Raw genomic sequence first — 19,586 nt, 5'->3', positions numbered from 1 at the left:
GTCGGACCGGCGCTGGCAGAGCGGGCTGGCCCCGGAGCCGAGCCCGACGTCCAGGGCGGAACAGGAGCCGCTGTGTGCCGCCGTGTCCGCCGCCGTGTCCGCTGCCGCGCCCGGCACCGCGTCAGACGCCGTGCCCGGCGCCGTGTCCGGTGACCTGTCCGCTGCCTTGTCCTCGGAGGACGGCTCGGTGCTGGTCGGGGCGGTGACGCCTCTTCCGGCGGACGGTGGGTCCACGTCGGTCGACCGTCGCCCGCTGGAGGACTCCCCTCTGCCGCGCAAAAGGGCAGTCTCGCCCGCCCCGCCCCGCGCCAAGAAACGCCGCACGACGACAGACGCGGCACGCGGCGATCGCAGCGCCGCCAAGCGGCGGCTGCAGTTTGACGAAGAGGGCGCCACCAAGCGGAGGCGCACGAGCCCGGTGGCGTTCTGCTGTCCGTCTGAGGTGCCGGCAGCCCCGGTCATGGTCCCAGGCTACATGGGGTCAGCCAGCTATCCAGGTCTGGACCTGACACTCTGTCAGCAGCAGCAGCAGCAACAGCAGCAGCAGCAGCAGCAGCAACAGCAACAGCAGCAGGCGATGCTGCCGGTGCCGACGCCGACCCAGCAGCACCAGCGACCTCAGCAGCAGCAGTGGGAGCAATACGCACAATCTATGACGCGTGAGTTAACCGTTTGGTTTATTTCATCGTTTCGTCCTTATGGCTCTATCTGTAACGAATCTTTAAGCTGTAATGATCACGCGCCTGTTTCAGCACGGTACATTATGCCGTGCATGAGTGCGGTTGCATATTGTGCCTGCCACGCGAATGCAAAACTGCAGTTCAAAGTTTATTCGGTAAGAACATTGGCATTTTCCATGATTCCGTAAGTTATGAAGTGCACACGCACTTCACAACTATCTATGAGCATTATGCGCATAGGTAAGACAACAGTAATGGCCTAATTCCTCGAATAAAAATCAGGATAATGGAGATAAAGGTACTTCGGCAACATGGCTTCATCAAACGAATAGCAGAAGTGATTTAAAAATTGCCTGCCGATGATCCAAATTGATTTTTCAGTTTTTTTTAAAGCAGCGAGCCACAGTTTTTACAGGACACCAACATTTAAGGGATTTAACAGGAAGCAATTGCCAGCTATTACTACGATACAGTGCATGTCTAGCTAAGAATTAGAATATCGAAAAATACGTGCGCATGCAAACGAATTCAACTAACAGATGCCACGCATCACGATTCATTCAAAACATACAAGCGAGTTGAAGTAAATAAGCACCACACATTCACGCACCAATTAAACATGCAAACTGACTTCAGTTGTATGAGCACAGTTGTATGTGCCTTGATGTGTGATTTGTTCCAGATCAGACCGCTTGCATGCGTAAATGATTCCTGACGCGTGATGCACGATGCTTGTTTAATTGAAAGCGCTTGCATGCATAATTGATGCGTGATGTATGATGCCTGTCTACTTCGACTCGTCTTTGTATGTTTTGAATGAGGCATGATGCGTGATGCCTGTTTGCTTGAATTCGCTTGCGTGTATACGTATTGTTTGCATACTTTCAATCCTTAGATACATGTGCACTGTATCATAGTAATGGCTGGCAATTGCTCCTGTTTAATCCCCTGAAAATTGGCATCCTGCGAGAAATGTGGCTTCACTGTTAAAAAACTGAAAAACTTATGGAAGGAGGATCGGTAGGCAACTTTGAATCCACTTCTGTTATTCGTTTTCGATAAAGGCATGTTGCCGGGACATCAGCCTTTATCGCATCTAGATTTACATCTTACGCATCTAGATTTTTACGCATCTAGATTTATATTTTCCCGTTTTCTCTCCCAGGAATAAGGCTAGCATTACTGTTCTATCTATGTTCAATGATCCAATCACACAGAAGGCCATGGGCACACAGAAGGCCATGGACACTTGTTTTCCATTGTTATTATGGCGATCTAATACCAATATGTGACGCTGCGGTGGCACACTGCTCGCGGTCTGATCTGCTGCTGCGTCGCCGTGTGGTTGCAGTGCTGCCCTGGGTACCGGTGTGGACAGGCCCGGCGCCAGCCCCGTTCTGGGACGGCCTACCGGCCCTTTCTGAGGAGCCGGCCTATCGCCAGGTGGCGCTACAGCCGCCGCCGACTGTCTGGGAGTGCTGGGTCGGCGCCTGCCGACGGCCGGCCCGCCGCTTACCTGCCGCTGATGTGAGCACGGGGGCGCGCCAGCGCCAGCCTTACAGCGTGCCAGCGCCAGCCTCAGCACACCAGTGCCAGCCTTACAGCGCACCAGCGCTGGCCTCAGCGCACCAGCGCCAGCTTTACAATGCACCAGTGCCAGCCTCAGCGCACCAGTGCCAGCCTCACACCGCACCAGCGCCAGCCTCACACCGCACCAACGCCAGCCTTACAGCGCACCAGCACCAGTGCCAGCCTCACACCGCACCAGTGTCAGCCTCGGCTGCCCACGTGAGCCCAGGAGGGAGGTGAGAATGGGCTGCCCGTGGAAGCTGAGGTTGATGGTGCCGACCGCGGCTGCTGGGAGGCCGCTGATGCCGGCCGCGGCTGCTGACGTCCAGTATCAGGAGCGGAGTCGGTGATGCGTTAACTCACCAATCGTACGCGCCTATCGCTGGCGGCCTGTCTAAGGCGACTCCAGCACTACACCTCTCTCTCATGGGCGCGTTCGGTGATGATGGACGTAGCTGGTGTTGGCATGACCGGCTTCCAGCAGGCGGCGCGAGCCTCGGGAGTCGTGTCCTGCCCAGACGCTGCAGCGGGAGGTCGCAGCCCAACAGCGCAGAGCCGTACTGCTCAGCTGAAGCGATCCAAATGTCAGGACGGGGCTGGACAATGGCGGCCGTAAATCTGGGCGTACTTGTCGCTAAGACCGGACGTTTTATTTGGAAATCCAGCTACCGCGTAGAGCTTCCTTTTTCATTTAATAGGATGTAAAGATCACGCATGATGTTGGCACGTTTTTCTTTTGGACGTTTGGCTTTTAAAGCTATACATCCAAGATATATAATTGGCGTGGAGAAGTTTTCAGCGAGCCTCATGACAGAAATTCTTGATGTTTTGTACCGAATGTTAAGGTATTCTGCCCTTATTGTGTATCACATTCTATCTTTCAGACCAGGCTTTAGTTTTTCAGCTATGCCTTCGACGCCAGGAATTTTCAGCTGTACAAGCTGATACTTTTTTGACACCTTTTTCTGAATTTCTGTTGCGGTGAAATTTCTGAATTCTTAAATTCTAGTTAACGTTGAAAATGTAATAACCTGTCATTGAAAGTCATCATCAATTGCTGAGGACCACCGGAGGCCTTTCAGATTCCTTGACATTTAACACTCCTCAAGACATGGTAAACAATTGTTATGGCGGCCACTTAACGTTGTCGGGAGCGGAATTCATGACCTATTGCCCGCAGTTCCTTGGGACACGCTCGGCGCCCTCCTCCCGCCCTCGGCGCCCTCCAGGCTATGGGGCCATGCCACCACTATCCCCCTTACTCTCTTTAGGTGGTTGGGATCTTTGGGGCCAACGGGTCCAGGACTCGTTGGCTGATTCAAAGGTCAGGAGGACCAGCAAAACTGGCCCCTTACTTACCAAAAGGTCCTTCGAATTAAAAAGGCTGGGCCCCATATCGCGATGAACAGGTAGTCCCCTTCGCTGAAAGCGTCCGCTGTGACCCGATTTGGGCTCTCGGGGGCGAGACCCTGGCTACGCCGCTGTGACCCGATTTGGCCTCTCGGGGGCGAGACCCTGGCTACGCCACTGTTCATACCGCGCCGTTTGTTGGATGCCCGTGTGTCCTGCTGTGGGTCGTTGATAAACGTCTTGAGTGTGGTGCTTACGTGCGGAATGCTGTTTTCAGCAAGCGGACGGCCGATATGAGGCTGTCAAGAGTGTAGATTCTTGTCTTGTGATCGTCGTAATCTGTGTTCGAACGCCGCAGCGCCATCCACGCGCAGCGGCCTTAGATGGGATTTCTAGTCATATCAGTCTCCACCAGTCAGCGCTGCTAAGCGTTGGCCGGCCGGCCGTGCACTTCGCGCTTGTCTAGTCTGCACGTTGCCTCCTATTTCGGGTGAAGAGCGGCAGCTAAGTGGGTAGTCTATCCTTACCTGACTAGGAGGAGATAGCCCCTCACGATACCCACTGAAACAGCTAGATGCACAAGAAGTTGTGTACATGTAACCCGTGATTCAAGTCTTTCGCGTCTGCACAAATAACCCCGGGAAACGTTTTCCATCGCGGATTTTGTATGTTTATACCTGATAAGATTAGTTGCTATGTGTAATTTGTGCTCCTCATGTCTTTAGAGGCTATAAGTGACAATGTTATCTGACAAATCAATTGGGGGTGCAAACGATTCAAACCAGCGGTCTTACACTCAAACTTCTGTAAGGTTTGAGAAGAATGTAGTGCTGGACAGTCATATAGGAGTTCTGTTTTACTCCATTCTGCTATTTTCATCTAAGTTATCATTTCAGCAACATGTAGATTTCATTTTTGGGGAAAGAAAGAAATTCAACGGTTGAACAGCTTACCTTCCATTCGTGTAGGTTTCCCCGGTCGAAATCGTTATCTTGACGATCGTCCTGAATGAAATCGATAATGTGAAAAAAGATCGCGTCTACGGGGCGACAACTTCGACCGTAACCAAAATAGCAGCCAGCTTACTCACGCCGAGGCCCATTAACCAATTATGGCCCATTCGGAATGATTATCGGAAGAAAAGAACCCTCGGTGGGGGCAGCCTTGCTCCCCAAATACAGGGCAGAAGGCGTTTTCCTTCGGCATGTAACCGAGGCTGTGCCGCGCCTGACCACCACTTTGTTCAAATCAGAAATAAGGGCAGCTGACGGCGTACTTGCAATAGTTATGATAACTATCACCATAATTCAAAAGTGAATTCTCACTTGCATTGCAACATTCCCTGTGGGACGACAGCGCTCGCGCTTACTCAGTAAACAAAATCCTTGGGCAAAAAACCTGATATGGTCCTAAAATATGTCTGGGTTACCTGGCCAGAGTGTATCATGCATTACAAAATATCTGCTTAGTGCAATGTTTGAGATTTGGGGGCCACAGTCTGTCACGTGTATTTGCGTCATTGCGGGTGCTTGCGCTGCTTTGGTTTGGATACCTTTGAAGGGACTGGGCTTGCAAAAATAATTAATCACCACTCTTGTCAAGATCAAGGCGAAAATTGTTCCGAAAATGTTAATCTTTTAGCGCCAACAGTTCTAGAACAATGCAAATGTCGCCACCTGTACGCCTTTCACCTTTGGCGAGTGCATAAGTGTACACATGTACGCACGTCGATCTATGCACGAATGCGTTCCTGTGACCCGTGCGTTTGGTGCTGGCGTGTGTGAATGCGCGTGTGCTACGCTTATGGATATACACGCCGAGGTATGTGCGTGTGCGCTGAGGAGTGTGTGCGCGCGTGCGTGAGCGCCGTTCGTGACGCCGGTCCGCGACCCCGGGGACGGTCTGGAGAGGCCATGACCTGACCTGACCTCAGGGCGGTCACCTGAGGTCGTACACGCATCTGACAGGGACGTCCCAGCACCCCTGCCTGCGGGTTTCTGACCTCCCACTGGCCTGCGAAGACCTCGCATCGTGAAGGTCATCATGTTGCGTCCAACTGTGCGTCCAGCCGGGACCTACGCTCATTCCTCTTTGTTTGGGGCTGTGGATGTCTTGCTGCACTTCATTAACCTAAACTGTACAACTTCTTCAAGGGATTGCGCTCGTTGTATCGTTTTTCAGCGTACGGAAGAATGCCGAATAAGGTATTTTCCCATTCAGTTCGCTTCGCGATGCCAAAGCCGTTGTTATGATCAATTGTGTAACACTATTCATATGTCACGCTGCTACGTTTTAGGCACGCTTAAAATTTCGTTCGCTCGTATATTTCAGATATGCCCAGATTCCAACTAGCTCTTGAACTCTCGAGTGATGAAGCGCAATCCCTGCGAGGTTGCATGGCCGTAACATAAGCAAATAGCGAGTCACAGCCTATACTTTTGATGCATGAGTAGTGTAGGGCAATTTGTGCAGTAAAACATGATCATTCGAACACCCCCCCCCCCCCCCCCTGATGAAACTTATGTTGATCAGCCCAAGCTTTTCGTACAGACATGAAAGGACGTCCACCTATAGACAGCTAGGCCCTATGAACTCCATAATTGTAGGCCAAACATGATTGATCCGTAAGTGGTATCGCTCATGTTCGGCTAGTATGAACTAGTGAACTTGTCTTCTATGTCACTCCTTGCTCGCTTCTATCGCATGCATTTTCTGTTTTCATGAAGTGACTTAACACGCACCCGGGTGGCCGGTTGGATATCCTTCGCTCGGGTGGGGGCAATTTGACCTCTCTGCGATCTCAGAAACTAAAAAAGCTAGAGACACCAAATTCGCAGAGTGTATTGGCCTGTACGTGAACTCACTTGGATCAACTAGATCATGACTCGGGTCAAAAAGGTCATGCAAGGTCAAGCTCCAGGCTGCTGTCCAAAGTGCCCCAAAACCGAGATAACCGTTGGAAGCAAAATGTCACATTCTCGTTTAAAGCTATTGACTTTACTTAACATTTCGAAGGTCATAGTGGCCAAAATCATGCAAGACTGCTTTGTGTTTTGCATTTGAATAGGCGGCAATGTTTACGCTAGGCAGAATGTTCATGACAACAAAATGTTGACCTGTGTCATTTAGGTCAGTGACCTATTCTGAGCTTTAAGATGTCCATGGAAGATGTACAATGCAGTTCCTGTTATCAATCAATTCGAATGAGCACCAAAACTACCTCATTCATCTAACCCTAGAGCAATAAAACGGGCTGGTTTTGACGTTGGTCTGCATTTCATACCTGAACCTAGGTCAATGTTCTTTGTTCGTTTTATTATCTTCTTTTGCGCAAGAAAGTGTTGACGAACCCATGCATATCTCAGGGTTGTATGGCTTCGTCTAACACTCCGCTGCTGCATCATATTGAACGATTCCCTTGAAATTGGCTTCGTTGAATCCATGAGCTGATTTTGACCTGCCATAGGTCAGCGACCTTACAAGGTACATCTAAATTGTTGATAGCAAACGATCTGCCGCTCAATTGTGTACAGCTATGCAAAATGTGGCGCGGCTACACCGCACCGCTCGAAAATCATTCCTGAAAAACCTTCATGAGGCCAAACCGACCCCCATTCGAGCGCTGTTCTGCCATCTGTAACTTATGAATCGAAGTCAGGTGCCTTCTGGTCTGATTCGCATGAGTAAGTTGCAGGTAAGTGATCGGACCATCCACAACTCTGACACCCTGAGTGTTGCACGCGCACCTCTCACTTGTCTAGTGGAGCTTTCAGGGGACCCGCACGACCTTCTTCTCATCACTCTGCTAGTACCCGCTCTGTCCTCCTTGTCCCTCCTCCGTCCGGCCCACTGACTGTACTCCCGGATAGCCCTTTGTCCACCCTCTTCAGGCCCTCCGTCCGCTTGTCCTCGCCGTTGTCGTCCCTCCTCCGTCCGGCCCACTGACGGTAATCCCGAATAGCCCTTTGTCTACCCTCTCCAGGCCCTCCGTCCGTCTGCCTTCGTCGTCGTCGTCCCTCCTCCGTCCGGCCCACTGACTGTGCTTCTGAATAGCCCTTTGTCTACCTCCTCCAAGCCCTCCGTCCGCTTGTCCTCATCGCCAGCCCTCCTCCGTCCGGCACGTTGACCGTGCTCCCGAATAGCCCTCTGTCTACCCTCTCCAGGCCCTCCGTCTGGTTGTCCTCCTCGTCAGCCCTCCTCCGTCCGGCCCGCTGACCGTACTCCCGGATAGCCCTCTGTCTACCCTCTCCAGGCCCTCCATCTGCTTGTCATCGCCAGCCCTCCTCCGTCCGGCCCGCTGACCGTACTCCCGGATAGCCCTCTGTCTACCCTCTCCAGGCCCTCCGTCCGCTGTCCTTGTTGTCCCTCCTCCGTCCGGCCCGCTGACCGTACTCCCGGATAGCCCTCTGTCTACCCTCTCCAGGCCCTCCGTCCGCTGTCCTTGTTGTCCCTCCTCCGTCCGGCCCGCTGACCGTACTCCCGGATAGCCCTCTGTCTACCCTCTCCAGGCCCTCCGTCCGCTGTCCTCGTTGTCCCTCCTCCGTCCGGCCCGGTGAGGGCTCGGTGTCGCTGCGAGCGTCGCAAGCCGGGTCGTCGGTGAGGCCAACCCCGCGGCTGGGTCGTGACGGGGCGCCCTGTCAGAGCGTGTACAGCCGACGGGGCCGGGCTAGGGTCAGGCCAGGTCAGCCTTCCGACCGATGCCGGCGGCTGGGTCGGCAGGTCATGAATGGGCGCTCAGTACATGCGCGCATCCACACCTCTACGCGTACACCACACACGTTCATGCGCACGCGCACACGCACACGCATATCTGCATGCGTGCGAACATGACGTACGTAAGCTTGGTGAATGTCTGTTGCGCAATGTGTTTTTTGAAAGACTTTCTTTGTGCGAAGCGCGATTTGTCATTTGGCTCCGCGATTTCCGGTAGGTAACGAAACATGTTATTAAACTTACTTACAAACTTCAGGTTTACCGGTGCAACGCTTTGCCATTCGCCGTACGACACGCCTGCTATAACTCCCGAACGAATATTGCGATTCTGGAATGTGCGCTCATGACATTTGTCAACGCTAACGCGCTAGATTCACAAAGCTCAATTATGATGTAACTCGATATAATGTGTCGAACCTGCAGCGCACTGATGAAGGTAAAGCTGGTAAATGTGTTGCAGCATCGCAAGTATTTTGCTTTCATCTAGGAAACTTTTTCTCAGCAGGTAAATGTACAATATACGCAAGTGACGTGTACGTATATGTAAGATGATGTACACGTGTATGTGCACCGCGTGTGTGTGTTTGTTTAGGCTAAGCGCATTGGCCCGGTGCCGTACTTTAGCATCCCGTTTTGATCCAATGCCCATGTGAGTGCCTGCCCCGTGTGGCTACCTCTGGCTGTTGTGTAATTGTACATATGTACAGTGATTTGCTTTAGCGGATCAAGCTTGCATGTGGCGTTCTCCGCGTTGTTGGAACCATGATGATTGTATTGAGATGCTTGCCGTGTCTTTGTCAATACACAAAATACAAGATTAATGCTGTCCGTTTGCTTAAACCTCACCTTACAGGCTTCTACCTTCGCCCTGCGACCGGGTGGGCCCCCGAGACCACGCTAAGATCTGGACAACTATGCAAACTGGTCTGCAAGACGGGACTGGAAAGCTTTCCTCAGGCTGAATCAAATTGGTGTACTGTACAACGATGAATGTCGCATTGGGCAGGTCAAATCAGGTCTTAGGGGTGCAATTAACACCAGATCCCTGCTGTTATCTCAAAAGCTAAGCACGCTAAGACAATGGGGAACCCGTCAAACAAGAGCCCCTGCAAATCTATGCCATAAAAACACGTGTGGACAGAGAGCCGTATGACTTGTGACGTGGTCAGGTCAAAAGCGCGAAGGCTGTCGTGGCTATCAAAGGATATCGTGAAGACCCGTCCAGCTATATCAAGAACTTAACAAGCCACGTGAGTGAGGCAAAACTGCGTTAAAAAAGCCTGTGTTTGGCAGAGATGTGACATTGAGGTTTACATCTTATGACACCAAAGGTCGAATCTCGTCACAGGGGTCAAAAATCTAGTCTAGCTGGACCTTTGATAACCAGATCTCGCAAATGTAATAAAAGGGCAGTAAATCACTTCAGAAAAAATTTGGTTAAGAAAAGCGTGCTAGAAAACCTGTCTGAAATACGTTTTATGGAAGAAATAAGAGTTATTTATGATCTCTGTTTAAAACGTCACAAGACATGATCTCGTCAACGATCATAAGCTGTTGAGGCTAGAAGCGTCAAATTTTCACAACTTTTTTTCTCCAAATTTGTCAAATTTAACATACGTCAACGTCATACACACTTAGCTATCCCAAATGTCTGTACTGCCCTCCAAAAACCTTCTAAGTGGGCCTCAGAGACCGCCCTTTGGAGAACGAGAGTTAAGTTTGCCACATTCTTTGTCGATTAGCAAACGGCAGTAGAGGCAAATGCACACGTAATAAACGATTGCAACTGACCTTTACCGAAGTATACGAGCTAGACGATTATTGATGTCACAGCGGAAGAACCATCTACCCCATTCTATGACCTGCTCTGCATTCGAATCAGTGAGTGGTCAGTATTCATAGCCGTTAACACAGACACGGCAAAGAATGTCATCTGGGTGGAATGTGCGATATGCACTGAAACACCAGGTATACAGCTTAGCCTGCGCCACTTAAGTATTTATCAAAATATTTGCAACGTGGTAGCTCGTGCTTTAACAATAAGCATGCGGTACGGCATAGGACATAGGACTGCCCGGCTCAGAGACTCGTGGCAGAATTCACATGCCAAGCCATGTTCACATGTCATTCACATGCCATTCACATTTTCTACCAACACAGCGGGTCTTATGATCCGCTGTTGCCTCGGCCGGAGTCCGGCTGCAGCGCACCGGGTGCGTGGAGCCCCGAGGTGTCTTTATTATTACCACCAGCAGCTGGTCGGCGCGGCACAGGTGTGGGTGAGAGATCGTTGTGGTTCTGGTTATAGTGGAGCGGTTGGCACCAGCAGACGGCGTCACCCATGGGCGTGCCCACACCACTAACTGGAAGACTCTGCACTCGCGGGCGTTGACGATAGGAGCAGGTGCAGGCCTCGAAGGCCAAGTTGAGACGAGAAGCAGTTTACTCACCGTCGGCACTAGATCATGTCAAATATCCACAGCAATGTGGTGTGGATACATTGCTCAGAGCACACCCCTCAGAGCGCAAACCCAAGGACTATGTCCAGCCTTTTGTTGATGATTTTCAGCTGCTAGCTTGCAAGCTTTGGCTGCTGACATTTTCAACTTTTAGCTATTTTTAGCTGAAGCATTCGCTGTCCCGATCACGAATAGCTCAACATGCTTCGGTGATTATCTGCGCTCATTGTTACCGGCTGGTTGGCGTTCCGTCCGCTCGTACATGCCGTCTCGCCAAGTCGCGCGATCAAGGTCGCGCGGTCAAGGTCGCGCGGTCAAGGTCGCGCGGTCAAGGTCGGGCGACCGCGCAGAAGGCCGCCCAGCGAGACGGTGGGCGCGTCTCATCACATGTGCCACACTATCCGCTCCCAATTAAGCTTCCTTCCTCTCCCCTCCATCTCCAACTTCTTGCTTCACAGTATTAAATCGCCGTACCTGTCTGAACGTTGACGTTCTTTGACACTTTGCAAGGAGGCCGCTTGTGACATCTACTGTGCCACCTCTTGTTGGTTGTCTTTTACCGACTGGTTTTTATCCTCGGATTATTCAAAGTCTAAATCGAACTCCTCATTGTAAATGCCTATCGCTCGTCCACTTAGGAAGTGTGCTGATTTGCCTCCTGCTGCCGAAACTGAAGCGTGTGGTGAGATCTGCTGAGGTTTTGGCCAACATCTCTTTCCCAAAATTCATCTGTAGCGGCGTGGCTGGGCACTCCACCACCCAGCCGAGCTACCTCTGGAATGCGTGGGTGACAACTATACTGCAGATAGAACGGTGACTCTCCTGTTATTTTTTGGAGGGAGGGGGGCACTCTTGTGTTGAAACGAGCATAACCTAAATATTTGTTCCGTCTTCATCAAATTCCTGCGTATTCCCACGCAGCAAAGGGCCGATTGTTTCATTGAAGGGTTTAACTGCTCCATGTGACTGGGGATGAAGGGCTTACCCGTTTGTTGTCAATCTCCATCGATCACGCTCATGCTGTCAGGTCAGGATTGGCGAGGAGCGGCTCATGAATTTCATGCATGTAGACAACAAGCCAGCCAGTGCTTAAGCCACGGTTTCAGCTATCTTATCAGGAATTGCTGCGACCTCTATGCTCCTGGTCAGCAAGTCAAGGGCCACGATGACGTAGTGACCCCCCCCCCCCCCCTCTCCTTCCGCCGGCGTCAGGCAAAACGATTTGGTCAGACCCACCTTAACATGCTGCCCTGGAACTTTTGGCTGGGTGGTCATCTCCAGCGACGCTTTCAAACGACGCTGATGCTCATTGGAGCGGACATAAGCCAAGCAGCTGTAACCATCAATAGATTCTTTTATCTCGGTGCATTTCTGCCCACAGGTATCCGCTGGTGGGACCAGACCACGGGTATTGCCTGCACTAAAATAACCGGGCGTGTCGTGCTTGAGGTGGATAGCCCGAGCAACCTACCCGCCGTGAAACCTGCGGTATCAGCACATATTGCTCCCCTTTTCTTCCGAGGAGGCCGTGCTGGCGGTAAATCTTCGGTTCCAGGCCTTGCTAGTCACTGCCTGCAGGTCTCCATGCGTCCCATTCAACCGGAGCTCCCGCTACAACTCTCTCTGCGGCTTGTCCGTCTGCTGGACGGCCTATAACTCCTCCACACTCAGCTCCTCCGCACTGTGCAAAGTGACGTCATCGGCGACGAAATCCTTCGGAGCTTGAGCTGCACAGACACGATCTGGACGGCTGGATGATTCCATCGGCTGAGCAGTTATTAGCACCTCGTCAGTAATGTGCCGTGACCTGGAATTGTTCCCATCCTGGATCCACCTGGCATATCGCTCCCCGAGACCCCTTGCATTTCAGAGTCACTGAAGACCGCAATAATCAGTAATCCACTCTGACGGCTTACCGAGCAGACAAGCACAAGACTTCCGAAGACTGGGCATGTACGCGAGAACCTCCTTGTTATGTATTATTTTTGCTGCCCGAAAACGTCTTCAAAGCAAACCAAACAGACCTGTCGCCTCCATGAGCGTCGTGTTGGCAAAGTACGTATCCCAAACTGGTGTCCCATTTTTCTATACTAACTTCGAAACATTTTTTATGTCTGGAAGGTGCGAAATCGTGACCATGGACAGAGATCGTGGTCATGTACAGAGCTAGTGACCATGTACAGATGTTGTGGCCATGCACAGAAATCGTGACCATGTACAGAAGTTGTGACCATGTGCAATATTGACCAATTTCGAAGATCGCGACCATGTACAGAGATCGTGACCATGCTAAGAGATCGTGACCATGTACAGAGGCTGCTCACCCTCGTCCTGATAAGGGGTTATTGCATCCCGTAAGGTTTTCTGAGGATGCCTCTCTGGCATGTCGTGCAATGGCACCAAAATTTCTTTAGCCTGCGAGGCTTTCATAGTGCGTGTTTTGACACCAGAAACGTGTGTTTGGCTTTCTGTTTTGGGAGAGGCGGGATTTTTTAAGAACACTGCAAAGTGATCCGCGGCCGATGAAGACGGCGAGCGGCAGCCGACGATTGCACGGATCGTGCACGGCGGGCCGACGCTGTTGCATTAACGAATACATACATCATACGTATACGCTCACAGCACATAAAACTGTATGCCATTGTGCTCATATTGAACAAAGAACAGGTCTGTTTATGTTTGCTGTTGCTAAAAGACATGGTCCCGTACATATGAGTATAACGACATAATGACCTATCATGTTATGAAGACCTGGCATGATGGGTTCCTTATTTAGCCTAACAACATAAAACATGCTACGAATCCCTAGATATCGTTAAGGGAAACCCACCAGTGCTCTCCGCTAGGCTCTATCATTCACAACTTTGAAGTTGCAACGGAGTCGCATCATCCTTTCCCTTTTCATTCTGCGTCACGCAAAACGGCTAATCAGGGCGAGGGTTACGTCTTTTAAACGCCTGGTCTCAGCGATAAACAGGCCTTACCAGAAATTTCACACGAGGACGCTGCTAGAAGCTGCAGATTCAGTGTCAAGTCACTATCGCAGTTACACATGTCAGTAAATTGGCGGCCCTGTCTCGTTGTCTCTAGTCGAGGCCAGGTTCTGACTGCCTTCACCTTGACAGGGTCAGGATCTAGTCCAACGGCTGCTGTCAGGGGTCTGATCCGGCGCCAGCGGGTACATTCCACACGGTTTTCACCGGCAATCCTGTCCGCCGAAACGTTTGCGAAATAGCTCGCAGCAGAGATGAATATTGCGACACAGTCCGTCTACCCGCGCCGATGCCATCCAGGTAAGTTGTCACTCCGTTAGCAGCGTACCGCGTAGCATGACCCCTCCGACATCACGTGTGAGCAGGAATAATCACCGTTTATCCCCCGCAGAAAACGCGCTTTTTCGATGACTTGGAGCTTCCAAGACTCACAAGCAAGCAGGATTCAAATCCAGTGTGGAAATCCAACGTGAGCCTACTTTACTACTGAATCACTCTTTAACCGTCGGAATATACCTGGCCACATCCTGTGTGTTGCGAGTGAACTCTCTCAACTGTACTGCAAAACGATAGACCCCGTGCGACTTTTTGACCATCACGAGTGGCGTGGACCAGGGCGAACTGAACGAATGGATGATTCCGCGAGCCTCCACCTCAGCTGTCTGTCACCTGACCCCGGGCATCAGGTGTCACGCAGTCCGCCGTGCCTCGAATGCCACTGGAAAACAATGTCCTGTGTTGATGGTGAACTGGGTCAGATGCGTGAAATCACTCATCGCTGCTGTTTGCGAAAAAATCCCGATAGCTGCCAGGCAGTTTCCTGAGCGTATGTCGATCCAGCTCGCTTGCTTCGCTGACCGATAGATCGACCTGAACCGGCCTTCTCCTCGGGGGCGTGACCCGCCGGCAGCTGCCGCTACTCAGCAGCAGCTGGGTAGCAGCAGCTGAAGCTTACACTTCTCCGAGGACAGAGCTGGCATGCAGCGTCACCGGCTCCGCGCCAGCGTTCTTCGTCAAGGTCGGTATACCGCTAATCGGAACATCGGGACATTCGGACGTCTGAGCGTGCAAAACAAGGAGAGAAAGCAAGCCTGTACCAATCCGTCTCAGAAATATCGGGGCCAAGCACCACATCAAATGCAGTCACAACAAAATCACAGGAGAGCATCAAAATCCCAGGCCGCCAGCCCACACACGCACCAGTCCTCGAGACGCTTCCCAGCCGTGTTTTTGTAAGTCGCGGCCAGTGTGGGGTAACGTCTTGAGCCGGCAGCGACCCCTGGCTGACCGGCGTCATTAATAGTCCGGTGGTCATGCGCCGACCGCCTCGCACGGGATCGTTAATTAGCGGACCCCGCAGCTGGTGTGTGCATTCCCGCGAGGTCCCCCGGAGGTGTGACCAGCGAGCGCACTTCGAAGCGCTACCTGAGTGCTCGAAAGACTCAGTCTTCATGGTCTTCACGTTCACTTATTTGTCCAGTGTTTTATGTGTCTTAACCCAAATCATCATGCTGATAAGCAGATGGCTGGCATGGCATCCCCGTTTCGATCTCTCAACCGGCCAAATGAATTCAACTTACGATGATGGATCACGTAATATTTGACGTGCACGGGACATGTTGGCATTGCTTTGCCGGTTTCTGAGTTAAGGCATAGCTGCAGACAGCAAACGATAGCAAACTATAGAAGATGACATGTCACGTGGGAAGAGCAGGGCCATCCATTTGATGATGGAATTTAAGCACTACTGTACTTCCAACGCCATTGATGTGTTGTGCCATTATGTACAAGCTTCAGTCGGCTGTCAGCTACAAGCATCAGTCAGCTGACATGCTGATCAGCGTCACATGACAACAGCGCTAAAACTCAGAACATCTCGGCTTTGGACGGATTGTGGGTCGCCCTCACACTAGAGACCCGGTGTGGGTATGACACGGAGCGAGCGGCACCGCCGTCGGTTCCGTCTGGCTATCTCTGTACAGAGCCGGTGTGTGTGGGTACGACACGGATCAAGCACCGCCGTCCGTCCCGTCTGACCATCTCTGTTTTGTCACAGTCGCGGAATGCGTGGTTGTCACGTCCCCCTGGCCACCGATATTTCAACTGTTTTTGCCGACGACACCGCGGCGAGGTGCGGCGCGGGCCTGCGCCGGGTCTGTCGTCACCAGCGCGCGGCACGCGACCCCCTTCTGACCGTGAATTCCCGCCAAATAGCGGGCTGTAACCGGAGCCGGCGGCCGGCTAAAAAGACGGCTGTGTAGGTCAGTGGGCGCGCCCCCTCCCACAGTCCACCTGCTCGTCTCGACGGTGGGGAGAGAGAGGCCAAGGCCTTATACCGGCCATGCCTCTTTACTTTGCGTACTCTTCCTTGGTCTCATTTTTATCTCACTCTTATGTTTACCTTGTTCTCATTCTCCTTTGCCATTGTGTGCTGTATCCGCCTCCTTTTTCCGTCTTTCAACATTACAGATTTAGATCACTCTCTATATTCCGTTTCAACGTTTTCTTTCCTTATCCACTTATCTTTGCTGCTGTCCGTTCCTCCCACCCCCACCCTCATTTCCACTCGAGCCCCTCCATGTGTCTTCGCGTCCTCTTTAGTACCCTTTCATCTGTGCATTACCCCGTCCCCCGCGTGTCCCTGTCGTAATCTTAGTCACGTCCCCTCTCCGCCGCGGGGAAGGGGGTCAGCCGAGTAATGTTCCCGGTATTTATCGAGTAAACAGCCGACTATCAAACGGCGGCGCTGCGGCATAAATAGTAACGACGCTCTCGGCGCTGGCTGGCTGTCAAACACGGCCCGAGCCGGCTGCGACCAATCGCTGACGCCGACGCAAACTTCTTCAGTCAGCCGGCCGGTGCCGAACGCGTGTACCGCCAACGAAATTCGCTAGGCTGAACATCAAATCAGCGCACTTCACGTGATCTACATGACGTGCTTTCTGCTCTGGATCAGCCGTGACGCGGTGAATCGCTTTTAAGTGCAGATGTTGAGAAAAGAGTTAGGTTTAATGGACGATCTGAGCCTCAACACTGAGTTATGGCACGAGTGCAGCTCGGTGTAGAATTCTTTGTACTCCAAATACATGAGAAGCGTTTCGAGTTCACGGCAGTTTGTTTTTAAACTAGCAAAACATAAAAATGAACCAAAATTGCTCCCTCATGAATATAATTCACAAAACTTATCAGACATTTTGAGATTGACTAAATAGTTGAACTTACGAGATATTTTGAGAATGACTAAATATTTGAACTTCACGAAATATTTTAAAGTACGCAAAACATACATTTCATTTAACTGTTTCTATACACATCTATGGCGGCAACAGCCTGCAATTAAGTTGTTCGGCCTACTTGATTTCGCTCCGTCCGCCCATGCACTATCGGCGACTGATCGCTTGCCAACCCGCATTATCTTTGCTGCCCTTCTCGTGGACTAGCCATCTCTGCCTGAGACATGAAATGTCTGCACAGAAGGCATGACGAATGATGTGCTTCTCCCGCACCCGTGTGCCTCCTCAAGTACCCGTCTCACAACACTGAATTGGATTGCCAGAAGTGATCGCCTGTCCGTGTGGCGTCGCCGTGACAGCAGAGAGGCGGCCCGAATAAAAAAGAACATCGAAACGCATCACCAGATGTCGTGTGTCGGTGAGATGCTCGACAGACGACAGCCATCTAACGTCACGTGCCCCACGAACCCAGGACCGGCTGTGACGGACGTCCTGCGGGCGAAAATAGCCGGCCTCCGAGACTGCTCCCCTCCCCGGTTCGCCCCCTATTTGTCGACCGGCCGCCGGGTCAGGGGTCACGACCCGGTGACGTTAACGTCATGGAAGGCAAGGCGCAGAGGCCCTGCGACCTCGGTGTCGGATGCCTGGCTCTCAGGTGATGGGACTGCAACGGCTGCGCGTTTGAGAATAGCGGGCAACATGTGAGCGCATGCAAATAACATGTAATTAACACAGAGTGAGCTTATTTCCAATAAAAATTGGGTGGTCTGCCTTGGAAGAATCGTCTTCATGACAAACTTTCGTTATGCGTCTCGGTCCCAAAGCTTTTTTAAAGCGGGCACAAAAACATTCCCGGTGGCATTGCCAAATACATAAGACCCTTATGAAAATACAAAGGACAGTGGAAAACACTGTTTACGATGGCTCATTCTCAGCGTCGAAAGCTGTAAATCAACAAACGTCTGACATTATTTACGACTGTTCTATGCAAATTGATAAGCCACTCTTAACGCTATCCAATCAGCCCGGTAGATTACTTGCTGGTTGAAAAGTAACGTGAAATCAACTGCACGAGAAGTTTAAAGCTTACGTCCACCGTGAGCAGTAAATAGTTAGCTCCTGAACGGACAGATTTGCATGAATGCAATGGCTTTACGCAAAACAACTGAAGGCGAACGGCACAACATGCATGCGAAAGGCATGCAAATTATTGCTGAAATGACGTTGGCACGACTCACAAACCAACATTAGGTTCCGTATTTTGTCCTGGGAATGTTGTTAGATCAATTCTCCTCGTATAGAGCTTTCAAAGGATGGTAGGATGAAAAGCATGTCTGGAAAGGAAAAATTCACGGTAACGAATCAACACAAAAATAACAACACATGCGCAAGTTTGTTAAGTTTGCTTATGCGGTCATAGTTAACCGTAAGCTGTTTTAGTCACCAATTGAACCAGAAGGACACCTTACACTGCATAAGATGTTCGAGGCGATAACAGATGTGAAGGTCAGCGCTTGAAGTCAAATTGACGATATCAGAGGTTATGCATCTTAAACAGTAATAAGCGACCTTAGCAACGTGTGTCTGGTCAATGCTTTGGATGTTGTTTGAATGTCTTGGGCAAAATCTAACAATCAATGAGCTTAAATGTTGCAGGAGAGCTAAAAAAATACAAGATCTGCTGATGTATCATTTACGCTGATTGTGTTATGGGTTGGATTGGACTTGCAAACACTTTGCGGAGAGTCACCGGTAGTGCGGCCCGACATGTAAAGGCGGTATGAACGAATATTATCGTGATTCCGCTTGATGAAAGGCATCTAGACGAGGGACCGAAACGGGGACAAGGCATCAACGGAAATCTACAGTACGACGTAGCAGTTGCCGCGCCATCCAGGCCTTCGGTTTTGCGTCGACGCTGACGGGGTGGCTTCAGTCGGCGCCCCGCCCACTAATCGGCCAGCAGCCAATCAGAAGCCGAGGCGATCGTCGGTTTCGTCGGTGCCGATGGGCAAAAGTCAACGTCAAAGACTGTGGGAAGAATCGTCTTGTGGCACGTCCACGAATCCTGCAAGTGTTGTGGACAGTACACAAAGGTAAGCGCTGTGCCAAAACTATTTTTGCAAGTGCAAAAAGTTGGAAAAGGTGACCAGTCGGCCGTGACTACGTCCCCGTGTATCAGCATCGACGCTGAGAATTAAGCAATGGGAAACAACCCTCACTGTACCAAATTCGATACGTCAAGGTAGCCCTCAAGTGTTACTTTTATAATATAACACTTTATAATCTACATTCATATATATATATATATATATATATATATATATATATATATATATACATTACATGTCGTTCGGTACTATGTTTTGAGTTATTTCCCAGCTCCGCTGGCATAGCTTGCGAAGGTGTAATTCTGTAAATGTACCACGAATTTGCATGCAAGCTGTTTCATCATTTGTATTTCACCATACAAAATCGCACAATATGGAAACTATAGATGTCGTAGGAGCATTTGGTTAGCATGGATAACGTGAGTCTTCTGCCTGGAACAAACGTGGCACGGCACGGGTATTAACCTCCTCTCTCTCT

The sequence above is a fragment of the Pollicipes pollicipes genome, unplaced genomic scaffold (assembly GCF_011947565.3).
Source record: "Pollicipes pollicipes isolate AB1234 unplaced genomic scaffold, Ppol_2.1 Scaffold_3087;HRSCAF=3621_pilon_pilon_pilon, whole genome shotgun sequence".
NCBI lineage: Eukaryota > Metazoa > Arthropoda > Thecostraca > Pollicipedomorpha > Pollicipedidae > Pollicipes > Pollicipes pollicipes.
The sequence above is the reverse complement of the archived record's forward strand: the minus strand, read 5'-3'. Positions refer to the sequence as shown.